General features: G+C 41.0%; 1 protein-coding gene across 3 annotated transcripts in view; it reads left to right on the plus strand.

The window, feature by feature from the left end:
- Nucleotides 1-18,742, plus strand: part of RFC3 (replication factor C subunit 3) — a 378,546-nt gene that overhangs the window by 274,165 nt on the left and 85,639 nt on the right. For all 3 annotated transcript variants that reach the window (XR_002336479.1, XR_002336478.1, XR_002336480.1), the window contains one exon: nucleotides 17,047-17,124. The gene's annotated coding sequence lies outside the window, so the exon portion shown is untranslated. The remainder of the gene's footprint in view (nucleotides 1-17,046; nucleotides 17,125-18,742) is intronic.

Here is an 18,742-nt window from a genome sequence, read left to right on the forward strand (position 1 = left end):
AAAGCTAAGCTAAGCTTCTATTTTTGATTATGCTGAGCCTGACCACAGAGGCATACCGTGGCAATGATGAGTTCTAACCAGGCGGTAAGTAAGGGCAGTTTCATTACAAGTGCCTACTTTCATTGCATGCCCCCTCATCTCTCTTACTGCTCCCCCAAGCAGCACATGCTCCCAGCCTGGATTTTGACAATACCTTCTTTGTCAGAAGTATGTTGCAAAGAGAGTCAGCGAAGCTGCTGTTGCCAGGTACCTGTTCCCTGGCACCTGAGACAAAGGCTATTTGAGAAACCTGTGTGCACTTGCACTTGTGTAGCTGGAACACACGGCCAATGTTAATGCAGGTTATGGTCCCGTCCGGCTCAGTGGTTTTTTGTTTTCATTGCCTCCTGATGTTTAATGAGCTTCCTCTTCTGCACATCTCTTCTGGTTGTATTAAGGCCAAGGGAACAGTGGAAAATGCCCTGAGACCTGAGAGGTCTGAAAGACCCACTTGCTACACTGTGATTCTTTTCAAAGCATCTATTAGCCTGGAGTCACGATGATTGAGCAAGGATCATAAATTAAATTAAATTAAACCATATGTGGGAAATGTCCGACCTGTCAGAAATATAGCCAAATAGAAATTCCTGAACCAGAGCGATAAGGAAATCAATTCCATGGCTGCTGGTTGATTAACCCCAACTTCAAGGTATTTCCCTGATATCCAGCTGCCTGGTATAGTATTTAGAGGGAATTCCTATGTAAGATTGACTCTCAATGGGTAATGTTCCAAGTATTGTGAATATTTTTCTAAACTGTGTTAGCCTAATAATTCTTCGAGTAGGACGCTTCTTTGTGGCAGGTGTTTGCTGATGGAGAAAGATAGAGCCATTAGTTATGGGTGGTTACTATACTAGATAAAATGCATATAACAGTGGCCCCGCAAGACTTATGGGCGAGAGTGTTGTACAAAATATTTCACAGCTGAGACACTAGCCCATTTCCACAGTTCACCAAATGTAAACAACTGGTACTTGTGCTGACATGCATTGCCTAGGTACCAGCCCTGCCTGTGGGCAAGTGTGCACATCCCAAGGCAACACGATTAATGAGAACTTACCATGTGCTAGATCTGGGGATGAGTAACAGGCAGAGAGGCTCTAGTAGCTGTATAGTAGTGGTGGTAGTAATAGCAGTAATTAAGGTAGTAGTCATAGTTGCAGTAGTGGTAGTTGCAGTAGTAGTTGCAATAGTAGTTCAATAGGGGTAGTAGTAGCTTTCATTCACTGAGGGCTTACTAGGCACTGGACACCACTCATAATGATTTGACTGAATCTTTTAAAAATTTGTTTTAATTTTTTCGTGATTTTTATTTTTCATTATAGTTGATTTACAGTGTTCTGTCAATTTCTACTGTACAGGAAAGTGACCCAGTCATACACACAAACACACATATATGTTCTAAGAATATATATATATATATATATATATATATATATATATGTTCTAAGAATATATATATATGTTCTAAGAAAATATATATATATATATATGTTCTAAGAATATATATATATTCTTTTTCTCACATTATCTTCCATCATAAGTGACTGGATATAGTTCCCTGTGCTATACAGCAGGATCTCTTTTTGTCTTTTGTCTTTTTGTTTGTTTGTTTGTTTTATGGGCTACACAGTGGCATATGGAGGTTCCCAGGCTAGGGGTCCAATCAAAACCAGAACTGCCAGCCTATGTCAGAGACTCAGCAACATGGGATCCGAGCCATATCTGTGACCTATACCACAGCTCATGGCAACGCTGGATTCTTAATCCAGTGAGCAAGGCCATGGATTGAACACACGTCCTCATGGATGTTAGTCAGGTTCGTTAACCACTGAGCCATGATGGGCACTCCATATACAGCAGGATCTCATTGCTTATCCATTCCAAAGGCAATAGTTTGCATCTATTAACCCCAAACTCCCAGTCCATCCCACTCTATCCCCCACCCCCTTGGCAACCACAAGTCTGTTCTCTAAGTCCATGAGTTTCTTTTCTGTGGATTCATTTGTGCTGTATATTACATCCCAGATAAGTGATATCATATGGTATTTTTCTTTCTCTTTCTTAATTCACTTAGTATGAGAGTCTCTAGTTCGATCCATCTTGCTGCAAATGGCATTATTTTCTTCTTTTGTATGGCCGAGTAGTATTCCATTGTGTATATATACCACATCTTCTTAATCCATTCATCTGTTAATGGACATTTAGGTTGTTTCCATGTCTTGACTATTGTGAATAGTGCTGCAGTGAACATATGGGTACATGTATCTTTTTCAAGGAAAGTTTTGTCTGGATATATGCCCAAGAGTGGGGTTGCTGGGTCATATGGTAGCTCTATTTTTAGTTTTCTGAGGTACCTCCACACTGTTATCCATAGTGGTTGTATGATTGAATCTTTCTAACAATTCTGTAAAGTATGTGTTGCCAACCAGAGGTAACTGAAGCTCTGAGATATTAAATAACTTTTCCAAATCCATACAAATGCCCATTACCAGAGTGAGAATCCAAAACACTCTCTCCAGGAGCCCATATTCTTTCTGCTATGTATATTGCTTCTTGGAGAATAGCACTGGTCTCTGCTCTGCTATCAGCAGACCACATAGTCTCTCCAATCTCAAAGTCCTCACCATAAAATTAAAATAATAACGTCTTCCCTAACTAAGGCACAGATATTTTTTGAAAGAGAAAATCGGGTGTAAATGAAAGCACTAGATGGTGAGACTATTACAGGAGTTATGCCAACATGTCCTCATGTTGAAAATAGACTCAGCACATAGTATATATCAAAACATGGTCCTTTACCTAGAGGAATTTGTACCTTAGTTGGTGAGACAGGATTTATGTACTAACATCAGAATAGCACTTTAAGGTGACATATGCTAAGTTCCAAATAAATTGCTACACTTGTCAAGGGTGAGGCGATATTTCTTAAAGTAGGTGATCTGAGCACTGAAGAAAGCAGATCTCAGGTGAAGCTTAGGTTGGGCCTTGTGGGGCAGGTAGATCAAAGCTGTGGATATATGGGAGACAAAGGGGATGGCATTTCAGAAAAGGGGAAAGGCATGATTGAAGACATAGGAGTGGGAATGTTACATGTGCTTGGAGATTAATAAACAAATCTCTTTGACTCTATTGGAATAGTTATTTTCAATAGTACAAAATGCCAGGAGGGACAAACATCAGAGAGTCAGGGAGGCAGCATCACTCACAACAGATATGCCCATATCACAAAGTTGGTGCTCTTATATGTCAAAAAATGTACTAAATAATGCCTCTTACTCTTTCCTTAAAATGATATTCTTTAATGTGAATATGCTTAACCGTACCAAATTGTATTTTTTAATAGTTAAGATGGTAAAAACAAAGCAAAACAAGACAAAATTTCCATAATACTGTTTAGAGAAATAGCCAATCTGGATTAAGTGCCCAAAGCTCTACAGTGGTCTAAATTATAATGCTTATCATCCTGCATTTTCATTGATTGTTTTCTTTCCCATCTCCTGTGTTAGCCTGTAATTTCTTTCTTGTTGGTCTTTGTACCTGTAGGATTCAGTGCCTGGCAAATAGTATGTGCTCTATAGTAAGTGAATTAAAGGCTTCAAATAAGCAAAGACTTGTTTGAAGTAAATTGCATTTAGCTCAAAACGTTAAAACCTAACACTATTGAGAATGAAGCTTAGGGCTAGTCATCATTAATGAGTGTGTACAATCCACATGCGCTGGATGGTGAACCAGTTAAACATCAAAGCCCAACACCACTGCAGCCATTGGAGGTTTTGATCATTCATCACAGGAAGTGCAGTAGCACAGTCAATAGCTTCTGTGCAGATAAGAACAGAATTTCTGGACTTTTTTCCAAGTGAATTCAATCTGAAAATTGTTCTAGGCAAAAAAAAAAAATGGAGAGACCTACATAATTTTCAGCATTACTTCTGCTGAAAGAGCACACAGAATAAGGCAAGCAGAGAAAGAGGAACAGACGTAGCTTCCCAGGTGAAAGGCAGCAGGCGCATTGACTGTCTTTGCACCAAATTAGTCTATTCAGTGGCCAACTAGAAACAAAGGACGTACAGGCTGGAGACGTAGAAAGAGCATTGATGAAGACACTGTTGTCATAGGAGAGAGACAGAATTCCCTCCATTCCCTGGAAAGAACAGAATATTTCAAAGCAGACCAGCTCTTGCCATAGAAGAAAACAAGGAACTCATAGCTGAGAACCCACAGTGATTGGAATTGCCATCTGCCATGTTTAGCCAAGTGTTTCACCAATTTCTTAGGAGGAGGATTGGGGTTAATATTAGAGTCATATATGAGTATAAGCATAAATACCTACAAATATTTGCTTCCCTTTGTTTATTAGTAAGTCTGTACAGTTCATTCAAAGCATCATTTCTCAGAAAAAACCACCAAATCCTTCTGTGGTCTTTATTAGAATCTGAGTTAATGCACGCAGGGATTGTTATATTGGTTTCAGTGGTGATGTCTGATTCTCTGCACCTTTTTCTCTGTCCTGTCCTTAACTTTGCCTTGAAATATCCATGAAAACACAAAGAAAGCCCCAAAGTTATACAACACTAGTCACTAAGCAAACTGATCAATGATTTGAAAATACTTTGGAGATATTTCTCTGAGGTAGAGTGTATTTGGGGTAGATTGAAAATGATCTGACCATGGTTCATCTGGGGGCTTGAGGTATTTGCCCAGCCCCTTGCCTGCAGCAGCTTCTGCCCCTTCTGCTACAAGGCTTGTAACAGAGATTTTGATCACCTTCTTATCTCTGCATCCCAAAGGAGGCTGCACTATTCCATCGCACAGCGTGACCCAACATGCAGGGCACTGGGAGGCTGTGCATTGCACACTGTTCCTAGAGGTGGAAACCAGTCATTCATCCGTTCCTTCAGTGTTTAATCCATTTGACAATGACAGTCTGCATTCCATCGTGTTTGGTGCTAAAGGTTCACCAGTGAACAGAAGAGATTTGGTCTCTGCCCTTATCACGCTGACAGCCCAGCAGTGAGAGAGAGAATCACAGTGAAACATGAATAAAAATAGTGTGGGGAGTGCTTCACTAAGGGAAAAAAATGGAGTACTGGGGAACACACAGCGGGAAAATGTATTGGGGGATTTGGGAGTGGAGAGTAGGGATCAGGGAAGCTTTTTGTAGGAAGTGACTTTCACACCAATACCAAAGGCCATTAAAAAGTGTTGGGGATGGAGCGAGGAAAGAAGCAACCTGGAAGCTGGAGGGTGTCATCTGCATGAATTCCTGGGATCACTTTCAACTCCAAGTCTCAGAAAGCTGCAGAGACACGCCCCCATAATTCCCATGAGACAAAAACCTGGCCAAGAGCTCCATCTATTAATATGGCCCCAATTTACAGTATAATAGATAGACTATGAAAGAACCCAAAAGGAACTGATGGGAATCACAAACCCAACTCATTGATTCAACAAATATCTAATGAGGTCCTACTATGTGCCAGGCACTCTCTCTAGCCCTGAACCCACAGCAAAGAGCAATAAATCCCTGCTTTCCTGTGCTTATGTTCTAGTGGGAAGAGAGAGAAAATAAACAAATATGGGTGCCAGGTGGCAATCATGGCTACAGAGAAAAATAAAACAGAGCAGAGTGAAAGAGAAGAAAGGGATAGAAGCCAGAGAGGAAGCCTAGGACCAGATGATGGAACCATACTAAGAGAATGGCACACCTCACCTAGATTTAAATAAAAGAATCACCATGGCTGCTCTGTGGCCAATAGGGATGTGAGAGCAAAGACACAAACACAACAATCTTTTAGAAGATTGCTATAGCCATCCAAAGTCATGTTATTATTGCCTGTTAGTAGGGGAGATGCTGAAAGATGACTGGATTCTTACAAATGTAAAGCCTGAGAATTTGCAGTAGATCAAAACATGAGGAGTTCCCGCGGTGGCAGGATGGGTTAAGAATCTGTCTGCAGCAACTCGGGTTGCTGCAGAAGTGCAGGTTCCATCCCTGGCCCGGTGCTGTGGATTAAAGAATCTGGTGTTGCTGCAGCTGTGGCATAGGTCAAAGCTGAGGCTTGGACTCAATCCCTGGCCCGGGAACTTCCATGTGCCATGGGTGGGGCATGAGAAAAAAATTTTAATTTAAAAAAGAAAAATGAACTGGGGGGAAAAGAAGTGTTCTGGGAGTACCTTTGCCAAGACAGGGATTTCTGTGTCAGAGAATCTTTCTACATACATTTAAGTCTTTCTACACACATTGCCAAAGCAGTCTCAAAACAGGTTGTATCTTGGTTGGTTCTAGGACCATCCTATTTGGAAACCCCTTCTAGGTTAGTGTAGGTTTGCACTTTTAAGGAACAGCTGTGATGTTTGAATTTTTTATTTGAACCAGGCTCAGAGGGTGAGGAGACACATTCAGAATTATTTAGCATAAACAGGAGACCTGCTGCTTACAGTAACCGAATATTGAGAAACAAAAAAACAAATAGACACACTTTTCCTCACTGAGATTTGATGTTTTCCTCTACCACCTGACCCTAATCATCCTCTTTGTTCAGCCTTCTACTTTTCACCCCTTCTCCCCTCTCTTGAGAGCCACCGTTCCAGGACTCCAGGCCAAAGAAGCTCCCTTTGAGAAGGACCACATCAGATGGCCAACTTCTATTACTTTGATGAGGTGGTAGGTAGAAGGGAGAGAAAGGGGCAACAAGAACATAAATAACAGGGAAAAGAGGCCGAAGAACTGGCCCATCTACAGCTCACCTGAACACGTGCTGGTTGAAGAGGATAGAGAAGACAGAACCGTTGAGGCTGAAGTTGCCTCATGTGATGGTGTGTAACTGAACAGTAAGCACTGGAAAAGAAATCCAGCCTGGTCCCCAAGAGTGAGATCCAGTGCCCATTCCGGTTTTAGCCTCAGTTACACCCAATGATTAGTCCCACAGGGCACCAGCAAAACCTATGCCTGTCCCAAGATACACTGGGCTTCAGCATAGACTTTCCAGACATCTAATATGTCTCAAACTAGAGCACTAAACTATTAAACAAATCTAACCATTATTCGAAAGCCGTCAGCCACATATGGGACTATCGGCTCTGGGATCTGAGTCCTCCATACAGCAAGACTTTTCTAAGGTAATTTGGAAAAAATACTTCTAAATTACAAGTTTGGCACTTACTACCATATCAGCATTCCAAGTCTAAACTAGCTATTTCTTCGTCATTCTCGTCACCTTTGTTAACTATTTTATTTATTCATTTGCTTGCGTTTGTCATCTAGAGACTAACCTAGAGAAGCCCAGGGACCACAGCATCCTACTCACCATCCACTCTCCGATGCTCGTAGGCACTCAATAAGTAGTTTTGGCTGCTGAATGAATGCATTGTTCAGCCATGAACAGGGATTTGGGGCAAAACTGAGGACAACCTCTTGGCTGTAGGAGAGACCGTAGTGATATTATTTGACTATAGCATTACCTGTATAAGATTTACACCATACTTACTTCCAAACTAGAGATTAAAATATACCATAATTCTCATAACACCTTTATTTGCAGAATGTAAGCCAGCATATAAAGCTGAACATTTTAAGACATTAATTTATGAATATTTAACTAAGCAATGTTCTAGTTTTTTTTCTTCAGAGAATGCATGCAATTTGCATGTGTTATTCTGTAGTCATCTTCCAGCCCATACCCCTCAGAAGATGTTTATTTGAGTTGCAGTGGCTTCACCTCATCAATGTAAAATCCAAGTGACATATTCATTAGCATTTTAAAGTCTCTGTGGCAAAAACGCTGGGTTCGTGAATTTTCATTCCACTATATTTCTACACTGTATATTTGGAATTGATAACAGACAGCACCCTATCATTTAAATCCGGAGTTTCCTAAGAGGGATTGGAAAATATCAGATTAATATGTTGATTGTGAAGATGCTTGGCCTCTTCTGATCAACATTGAACACTCCTTGGATATTCCAGAATAAACCATACTATCAGAAGGTCTGGACTCTTCCAGTGAAATTTGTTGACCTTTTCCTCGTATACCACAAAGCCTTTTTAATGAATGGAAAACAACAATTGGATGGGCAAATTTAGAGTCAGCGCAATGCCGATCCGTGGGCATTACCAAGCGGAACTTCCGGTAGAAATAGCTGTTAAATTACAACGTGCTCAGTTGGCTTTCTTTAGAGAAGGTCCTTCACGGTCCCCCTTAGGGTGGACCCCTTGGCAACAATCCCAGCTAGAGCCCCTTTGTTCATAGCACGCCTTCTAGATGCACTGCTGGCCAAGGCCCTGCCCCCTTTACCACAGAACCAATTCTCAGTCCCAGGCAAGCAGCAACTGAAGAGCCCCTTCACCCCAGCGCCGCTCCCGGGGTGGGCTCCGGCTCCCACTGTCTCTACCTCACCTCTTTGGAGCTGAGTCCCGTCACCTGGAGGTTCTTAAGGCCAGGGTTTGTCTGGAGCAATCTACATGCTTTCTCAACTCATCTTTGTGTCTCTGCATCTTCCACTTGCTTTCTTTCAAGGCATTTATTGAAAAGAGTAATGTTCTGTAATTTCATATCTACCTTTTTTTGTCTTTTTTACCGAATATCATTTTATGAGATTTTTTCCCCTATGTCATTAAGTGTCTTCTAAAACCTAGTTTTAAGTGGCAGCATATTTCTTCTCTGGGATGTGCTGTAATTAAACCATTCTCCTATTTTGTGTGTGTGTCAGTGTGAACTTTTTTTGCATATATCTATTTTTGACGCTCTTAATTTGTTTTCAAGTCTTTGTTTGTTTGTTTGTTTTAAGGATACTTGTTAGCTACAAAGTTAGGAACTTTCTCGAGCTACTTGATAGAGTGGGCTGATTACTTTTCAGAAATGTGAACTCCTTCTTTCACCACGCCTTTGCCTGTATTGATGGTTACCTTATAGAAATTTTTGTCAATTTAATAAATGAAAAAATCTGTTGAATTTTAATACAAATTGAGCAGCAATTTACATTTCACAAACGTTAAGTTACGCTGAAAAGGTTCCGACAAGGTTTTTTGGAGGGAGGCAGGGAGGAGGACGGGTTTTTAACCTGTATTACTCTAACCAGGAGGTCACGTCTGAGCTGCCGACCTTTCCATGGTCTTCATATCCCATTAAGTACTCTGATACTTAAAGCCTCAGGTCACTTTCAGTCTTAATTGTATTTTATTATTCTCCATTGTTGCAGAGTGTTTCGGTCAATTTAGCCAGAAGGGTCTCTCTTCACCTTTTTCTTCATTGGTTCATTTTCAGTTATAACAATGATAGATTTCCTGAGAGCCTGTATTAATTTTATTATCAGCACTATGATTATTTTTACGCAAAGGAAAGTTCGGGGCTTAGAGGAGAATGAGTTTTTGTTGTTCACCGAGGAGGCATATGTTCTTTTTACTACTGTGAAGTGCTTGGATAGAAACTAAAGGTCAGAGCTTCTCAGGTTTAGCAACAGTTGTTTGCATATCATATCATGTCAGAAAATAAATAGAAGGTGATAAAGGATCAAATTTCTTTAACGTTTGCTGAGGGGGTTTCTGCTGCACTATTTTAAATTCAACTAAAGATCAGTCACCCAATGCCTATTGCTTCATCACGGCTTGTTCAGGAGGAGAGGTGTGTCTTCAGTGCCCAGATTCTCCTCCTTCCCCTTCCCGGGGCCCTGACATCCGAGAAGGGGGCTTAGCATCTTCACATTCTCTCTCCTGTTTGAACTGACTGTCCGTCACGTTCTGGAAAAAAAAAAGCGTTTTATGTTCACATGTTGCCTCCATCAGATTTCCGTGTTTTCCTTAACACAGAACACTTCTCAGTATCCACGAGTGAGTGAGCACCCATGTCAAGAAGCAGTTAGCCCTAGCCAACTTGGCTTCCAAGCAGCAGCAAGCATTTTATTAGCCAAAGGAATGAATGATAAGCCTCTCATGGAAAGGTGTTTACTGTGGGAAGGATCTCTGTGAATCCATTGTGACAGTAGCTGCCACCTGTTGAGTGTTGAGTTGGGGCCAAGCACGGTGCATATCATATTTAACCCTCACCACAACCCTTATGTTACAGATGAGGAAACTAAAGCTGAGAGGAACTAAGTAAATTTAGCTGGTAGGCAGCGGGGGAGCAAAGATGTGAACCCCCATTGGACTGACTCTGAGGCCATGTTCCCCGCCGTTATACTCTTTGATGCTTTCAGCTGAATGGCAGCCTGAGTGTCTCACGGTCTCTCCTGATCCACATGCTCTTCCGCCTGTGCCCTTGCCAATACTCCTACACAGGGTGGAGCATATTTCCTCTCCCCTCGATTCCAGGCTAGTCCTGGGACTGTTTAATAAATAGAAATATGTAAAAGTATGCCGCAGGTGCAGCCCAAAAAAGAAAAAAAAAAAGGCGTTCCTGTCGTGGCACAGTAGAACTGAATCTGACTAGGAACCGTGAGGTTGCAGGTTCAATCCCTGGCCTTGCTTAGTGGGTTAAGGATCCGGCATTGCTGTGAGCTGTGGTGAAGGTCACAGACATGGCTCTGATCTGGTGTGGCTGTGGCTGTGGTGTAGGCTGGCCGCTGTAGCTCCAATTGGACCCCTAGTCTGGGAACCTCCATATGAGGTGGGCGTGGCCCCCCAAAAGCAAAATAAAATAACATAAATTAAATAAAACATGTAAAAGTGATTCAGCTCAGCCTCCAAGAGTGATCCTTAAGAGATCACTGCGTTGGTATCTTGGAACTCCCAGAATCCAGTTGCTAGAATGTGAGAAGGCCTGTGTGGAGGAGAATAAAGATTCCCTCCAGTGCTAGGAAAGAAGACTAGCACCCAGGGCCAGCTGTATCATTGGCAGGGTCCAGGGCAGAATGAGAATGTAGTCCCCAGCCAGGGTCAAATTCAGTCTCCCTTCCCTCCGGCCCAGCACCCTGTAGCAAAGGAAAATGTTTTCCTTGATCCTCTTAGGGAACCTGGTTGGGTCTGGAAATGACACTGATAAAGAAAGATTAACAGGGGAAAAGCATACAAATTGTATTAATTTTTTGCATGTACATGGGAACTTTCACAAGAGAATGAAGACTTGGGAAGTGATCATAGCAGGAAGCTTTCATACCTTATACATAAAGAAGCAATACATTTGTGAAGAACTGACAAAACAAAGGAGTCTGGGCTGCATGGGGAAGGAGTAACTACGAAGACAAGGGCTAGTTTAAGAAAGTTTGTAGAGATTTCTTGGCCGCAGATCCGTGTCTGGTGACAGGAATGTCTTCCTTCCTCCTGATCCAGGGGGGGTGTCTTTCACCTGGGAGTTTTAAGAGTGGTTTTAGGGAAAGGCTGGGGGGAGGCAGATCAGAGTGACTTGCCTGCTTCTACTATTTAAAAAATTCTTTCAGGTCAAGATAATATGCCACAGTGCCATATTCTGGGGTAGCATTCCTGAACCCCATTGCACAGTGGATGGGTAACCCCAAGAGACTGCAGTCTCCATAATTGGAAACACTCAGAACCCAGATGCTGCATGACCTAAGATGACAGCCCCTTGGTCTCCACGTCGGCTCCCAGGCTTCCGCCAGGAGCAGAGGGCAATAGCAGAACCCTGCCTTCCACTCACAGATGTGACAAGGCAGAGGGCAAGAGGGGTCATGGGGCAGGTGTGGGAAGGAATAGACAGTGTAGGGCCCAAAAAGCCAAGGAAGGAGAAGGCAGGCAGCCAAGGAATTATCCTGGGGCTTCAAGAAGATGTTGAGAGATGAGACTGCACACGCACCAAGGTTCTGAATCCCTGGGACACACATACTCCATTGTTCCTTCCTTCTTCACGTACCAGATTCAAACACAAAGAAACATCTTTAAGAATTCCAGGATGGCAACCAGAGAGCGTTAAACCCCGAGTGTGGAACCCTTTTAAGCACGGGGCCTTATGTGACTGCGGAGATCACACGTGTGCCCAGTGAAGCTGGCCCTGCCACCACCAGCTGCCAGTCTTATGAGTGGGCACATGTTGGTCCTCTAAGCCGTCCCAGAGCTGCAGGTGGAAAACCACCCAGTAAACCCACAGAACTGTGGGAAGTCACAAATAGTTAGTGCCTGAAGCCACTTGTTTTGAGGTGGTTTATTATACGCACCTGAGAAGCAAAACAGCTGCTGTCATCATCCTAGGCGTTAGGGAGTCACTGAGAAGTGTAAGATCTGATTGCCGCCGTCACAAAATTTACAGTATAATTAGCAAGAAAAGCACACATCAGAGACTTACTGACCAATAACAGATGACACAAAATCCAGTAAAAAGGAGGAAATTGGAAAACTTAAAGGCAAAGACCGTTTAAAAACAAGAAATGCCTGGGGAAGGGTGGCCAGGATATTCAGGGAAAGCTTCCCTTGTCAAAACCCTGAGCCAGACCTTAAAGCGAGGTAGCATCTGTGTGGCTGACTACAAGCGACCCCGCTTGACTGCCTGCTACACTCACCCCGAGGCAGCATCACACACACTAAAGCACCTCAAATCCATTTCCTGGATTAAGAGCCTGAACCGTTCAGCTTCTGTACCTCCTCTCTACCTCCTCCCCTCTCTGCATCTCTTGACCAAAGCATTATTTTTGCCTCTGGCTTTCAGTCTGATGCACAAATCAATATCTGTCGGCCTCTGATCTTGTTTTAACTCAATGCTCACAAGTCTTTCTTTCCTCCACAGCTCAGAGACTTAAAGCCTCTGCGCTCCTCCCCTGCCGGGGCTATCCTGCCTCTAAGACTCTATCTCCTGTACACAGTCCCTCCTGTGAGCGCACACATTTCAAGCTCATTAGTATATCAGATCAACTCGGAGGATTTACACAAAGCATCATTTCCCACACTTACTTGTCCATGAAAACCTTTTTTTCCCAGGTCATATTTTGGTTCCTCAGATTACCATTCAGGAAACACTATGTTAGACTAAATTTCTACAAGCTGATTTGTAGCATCTATATTTTTAGCAAGCTCCCCAAATGACCCAGATGTGCACCGAAGTTTGAGAAACACTGTTTTAATAATAAGTAGAATTGGAGAGTTCCCATAGTGGCTCAGCAGTTAATGAACCCGACTAAATCCATGAGGATGTGGGTTCGATCCCTGGCCTTGCTCTGTGGGTTAAGGAGCCAGCATTGCTGTGAGCCATGGTGTAGGTCGCAGACACAGCTTGGATCCTCCGTTGCTGTGGCTCTGGCGTAGGCTGGCAACTGTAGCTCCAATTCGACCCCTAGTCCGGGAACCTCCAAATGCCACGGGCGTGGCCCTAAAAAGACAAGAAGACAAAAAATAAAAAAAAAATAAAAGTAAAATTGAAGTTACAATAATTCTCCTGGAACTTTTGAACAGTCTTGCTCACTTGTTCTTTAAGATTCAAATATAAAACATCTCAAAACTCCATACCCTTTCATAATTACAACTGAATTTCTCTGATACTTGACAGTTATTGTAGTTTGAATCCGAGACATATAATCTTTGCCTAAACACTTTATTATATTGGATCTTTATTTCTCTACTTCCACATAGCACTATAATTCAGGAAGCTGGAATCCTTTTAAGGCTACTCAGCTCAATAGTTTGACTTTTTTTTTTTTTTAAGGGCTGCACCTGCCGCATATGGAAATTCCCAGGCTACAGGTTGAATCAGAGCTACAGCCATAGCAATGCTGGACCCAAGCTGCATCTGCAACTTACACCACAGCTCTCAATAATACTGGATCCTTAATCCACTGAGGAAGGCCAGGGATCGAATCCGCATCCTCATGGATACTAGTTGGGTTCCTTACTGCTGAGCCATAACAGGAACTGCCTTGACCCTCTTTTGTAATATGTTCTCTTAATATTCAATGCAAACAGCCTGATATAGTAGATTTTGGAATTAGACTAATCTGGGTTTTAAATCTTCGTTTGCAGCACCTACTGGCTTTGTCATATTGGGCAAATAACTTAAGATTTCTAGGCCTAAGAGTACCTGGCTGAAATCAAAATAATAATAGCTGCATAGTATTACCTACCATAGTACAGGCTCACTTGGGAAGTTAAAAGAGATTCAGTACATAGCTAGTAAAAAATACTGGTACTTCAGTAGATACTGACTTCTCTCTTACGTGTCTTGGTCCCATGAAGGGCAAAGTGGCTAATCATATTGTTTGACCTGCCTGTCAGGAAGTTGTAGAAATAAAAGAAAATTGCATAGGTTGAAAAATGCTTTGAAAAAGTTAAAGCCATTTTATAAATGGAGCTCACAGTATTTTCTGCTGATGAGATCTGAAGCTTCTTGAGGGAGCATTATTTCCATTTTAAAATATGTAACATTTTGGTTTCAATTGAAACCAAAATAGAAACATTTAAATGCCTTTATGTTCATTAGTGATGGTTTTCAGTTAAAAGTTCTTGACTCTAGACTAGTACTCTGCTGTCTGGTTTATTGTGTATGTTTTCCACTCTTCTTCTTTTCTATAAATTTTAAGCAAACCTATAAATGCCCTTCCTCTGCCTCTTTACACACACACACACAATTTTCATAGCCTCCCTGCCAGTTTTAATTAAGGTTACATGTATATCTCCTCTCATTTCTGGGTTCGTGCCAGGGTTGGGCAGTAAATATTGAAGGGAAATGGAAAAGGAAACTCTTGGTTATAGTCAGTTTGTTTAATAAAAATGAGCCCATGTATCTGTATTTGAATTTAAATCATACCAGCAAGAGCTTAGCATTTATAAAGTCCTGTTGTAATTCTCATAGATTTGAATGCAAAATAATAATATTCTTAAAATTAAAAACCAAGGGCTAAAAATTTCATTACCCCAATAGATCACCTCATGTTAAAAACCATAGTGCAAGTCCGCTGTCTAAGTAAGATTGTATTGACTGCATGTACAATTTGGTCTATTAGTATGCTCCATTATTTTGAATTTGTTAAATCCTTGAATAAAAATCTGTCTTAGCAGTTCTAGGCTGAATTATAAAAAGTAATAACAGCTGCATTATCACCTCCTAGGGAGAAGAAAGTGTGTCACAATGAGTAATGTTCTTCCTACTGCGGCACCATCAAGCTCACTTTACACCTCCTCGCACCGGGCACTGATTTGATTTTTCTCACACAGACGATATAATTATCTTCAGCTTCTGCTGAGATAAGGGATGTGGTCAGTGACTCCATTTATTGAGTTAAGTTCGGGGTCTGTGTGCCCTGACAATCTATTAACGATGAGACCTGTGGAGACATGCCTTTCTCCAAGAAGAGAGGCTCTGGTATTTTTACATACTCAGTCTAAGAGAAAAATATGATTCTTATTTCTGTTTACAGGTGGGAGGTCAGAGACAGGTCAAGGGGAAGGCACAGAGCTGCAGCTTTGTCTAGATTTCTTTTCTCCAAGGCTTGAGGAATGGTTGGAAGAACTCTTGATCCTGAGTAGTTCCCTAAAGTAGAGCTGGGGAAACCAAGCAGCAGGTGCACAATCTGATGTTATGTGTCACTCTAGGAGACACTGTCTTTAGTGGGCACCCTCCCTGTCTGGGTGAACAGGTTGGGCGATGCTGGAAGAAGCTAAATCAAGAATGTCCTGGCGTAGGGAGACAAACACCACAGGCATCTCACCTAGGGAACTCTGTCTGGGTTCTCTCTGCATCATCCTTCTCAAAAACCTCTTGGGGGAAGGAAACTCAAAAAATTTAAGATGGAGACTCAGATCCTGGGACATTAGTACTAGAATTTTTTTTTTTAATTGTGATAAGAACACTTCCCTGAGATCTACACTCTCAACAAATTTTTAGGTGTGCAATGTAATATTGTTACTTATAGACAGTGTTGTACTTCAGATCTTGAGAACCCATTCAACTTGTATAATTGAATGCTGTACCCATAAAAAGCTGGGGTTGTGGAATGGAAATCCTATAAAATTGGATTGTGATGATCATTGTACAACTTTAAATGTAATAAATTCATTGAGTAATAAAAAAAGAATTAAAAAAAAGCAACTTCCCATTTCTCCCTTCCCCTGACCCTGATAACTGCCATTCTACTCTGTTTCTGTGAGTGTGGATAATTTAGATACCTCATATGGGTAGAATCATGCAGTATTCGTCCTTCTGCTACTGTCTAATTTCACTTATAATAATGCCCTCCAGATCTATACATTTTATCAGAAAGGTCAGAATTTCCTCCTTTTTAAAGACTGAATAATAATTCATGTTTGTGTAGATCAAGTTTATTTATCCAGTCATCTGTTAATGGATATTTAAGTAGTTTCCCTACCTTAGCTACTGTAAATAATGCTGCACTAAACGTGGGAGTGCAAATATCTTTTTGAAATCATGAATTCAGTTTTTTGGATATGTACTTGGAAATAAGGTTGGATGAAAAGGTAGTTCTTTTTTAAACATTTTGAGGAACCTCCATAATGTTGCCCATAGCACCTGCCCACCTTCACATTCCCACTCACAGTGTACAAGAGTTACAATTTCTTCACATCTTCACCAGCCCTAATCTTTTACTAGTTTTCATAATAGCCATTCTAACTACTATGAGGTTATAGCATTTTCCAGATGATTAGTGATGTTGAACATCTTTCCATATACTCTTTGGTCATTTGTATATCTTCTTTGGAGAAATATCTCTTCAGTATCTTTGCCTATTTTAAAATTAGCTTATTTGGAGCTTTTTGTTTGTTTTTGCTATTGAATTGTAGGAGTTCCTTATATAATTTGGTATTAGCTGCTCATCAGTGGTTTGGAAATATTTCTCCCCACTCCATATGTTGTGTTTTTAAATTTTATTATTTCCTTTGCTATGCAGAAGCTTTTTTATTTGATATAGCTCCACTTGTTTATTTTTGCATTTGTTGTTTGTGCTTTTGGTGTCATAACCCAAAAAATTATTTCCTGGACTGGTGTCTTGAAGTTTTCCCCCAAGTTTTCCTCTAATAGTTTTGGGTATTCAAGAATTGTGTTTGCATATTTAATCAACTTGGAGTTGATTTTTGTGTGAAGTGTAAAATAAGGGTGCAACTTCATTCTTTTGCAGGTGGACATGTTTCCGTAGCATCGTTTGTTGAAGAGATTATCCTGTTCCCATTGTGTATTTGTGGCACCCTTGCTAAAGGTCAGTTGACCATATATATGCGGGTTTAATTCTGGACTCTCTAGTCTTTTCTGTTGGTCTGTATGTTTGTGTTTATGCCAGTACCATAGTATTTTAATTACTGGGGGTTTTTTGTGGTATATTTTGAAATTAGAAAGTGTGATGCTTCTCACTTTGTTCTTCTCTCTCAAGATTGCTTTGATTATTCAGAGTCTTTTGTGATCCCATAGAAACTTTATGATAGTTTTCTCTGTTTCTGTAAAAAATGCTGTTGGGGGAGTTCCTGTTGTGGCTCAGTGGTAACAAACCCAATTAGTATCCATGAGTGGATACCCCTCAGTGGGTTAAAGGATCCCAGGTTGCCATGAGCCGTGATGTAGAATGCAGATGCAGCTTGGGTCCAGCATTGCCATGGCTGTGGCACAGGCCAGCAGCTGTAGCTCCAGTGGACCCCTGGCCTGGGTACTTCCATATGCCACAGGTGCAGCCCTAAAAAAGAAAACAAAATGCTGTTGGAATTTTGATATGATTGCAATGAATTTGTAGAATGCTATGGGTAGTGTGTACATTTTTAACAATATTAGTTCTTCCAATCCATGAACATTAATGCTTTTTCCGTTAAGCTTTATCACTTTAATTTTTTCATAAATGTTATATAGTTTTCCATGTAGAAGTACTTTATATCCTTGATTAAATTTATCCCTAAGAATTTTATTGGAGTTCCCGTCGTGGCGCAGTGGTTAACGAATCCGACTAGGAACCATGAGGTTGCGGGTTCGGTCCCTGCCCTTGCTCAGTGGGTTAACGATCCGGCATTGCCGTGAGCTGTGGTGTAGATTGCAGACGCGGCTCGGATCCCGCGTTGCTGTGGCTCTGGCGTAGGCCGGTGGCTACAGCTCCGATTCAACCCCTAGCCTGGGAACCTCCATATGCCGCGGGAGCAGCCCAAGAAATAGCAACAACAACAAAAGACAAAAGACAAAAGAAAAAAAAAAAAAAAAAAAAGAATTTTATTACTTTTGAAACTATCATAAATTGGATTTTTTTAAAAAGTTTTCCTTTTCAGATAGTTTATTATTAGAGTATATAAACCCAGTTATTTTTTGTATATTGATTTTGTAGCCTACAATTTCACTGAATTATTAGTGGAAAATTTTTGTTGTTATTGTTTAGTCTTTAGGGTTTTCTGCATATATGATCATGTTATCTGCAAACATATTATTTTAGTTCTTTACAATTTGGAGTGGCTTTTTATTTCTTTAATTCACTAATGGATTTGGTTAGGATTTCTAGTACTATGTTGAAGAGAAATGGTGAGAGAGAACATTCTTCCCTTGTTTCTGATCTTACCAGAAAAACTTTCTATTTTCACCATTGAGTATGATGTAAGATGTGGGCTCTTCATATATGGCTTTTATTATGTTGAGGTACATTCCTTCTATACATAGTTTGTTGAGGATTTTTACCATGGAAGGGTGTTGACTTTTGTCAAATGGTTTTTCTTACGTCTATTGAAATGATCACATGCTTTTGATACATCATTCTGTTAATGTGGTGCATCGTGTTCATTGATTTGTGTGTGTCAAACTATCCTTGCATATGGGTGATGAAGTCCACTTGGTCATGCTGTGGGATCCTT

Source organism: Sus scrofa, chromosome 11, assembly GCF_000003025.6.
Source record: "Sus scrofa isolate TJ Tabasco breed Duroc chromosome 11, Sscrofa11.1, whole genome shotgun sequence".
Taxonomy (NCBI): domain Eukaryota; kingdom Metazoa; phylum Chordata; class Mammalia; order Artiodactyla; family Suidae; genus Sus; species Sus scrofa.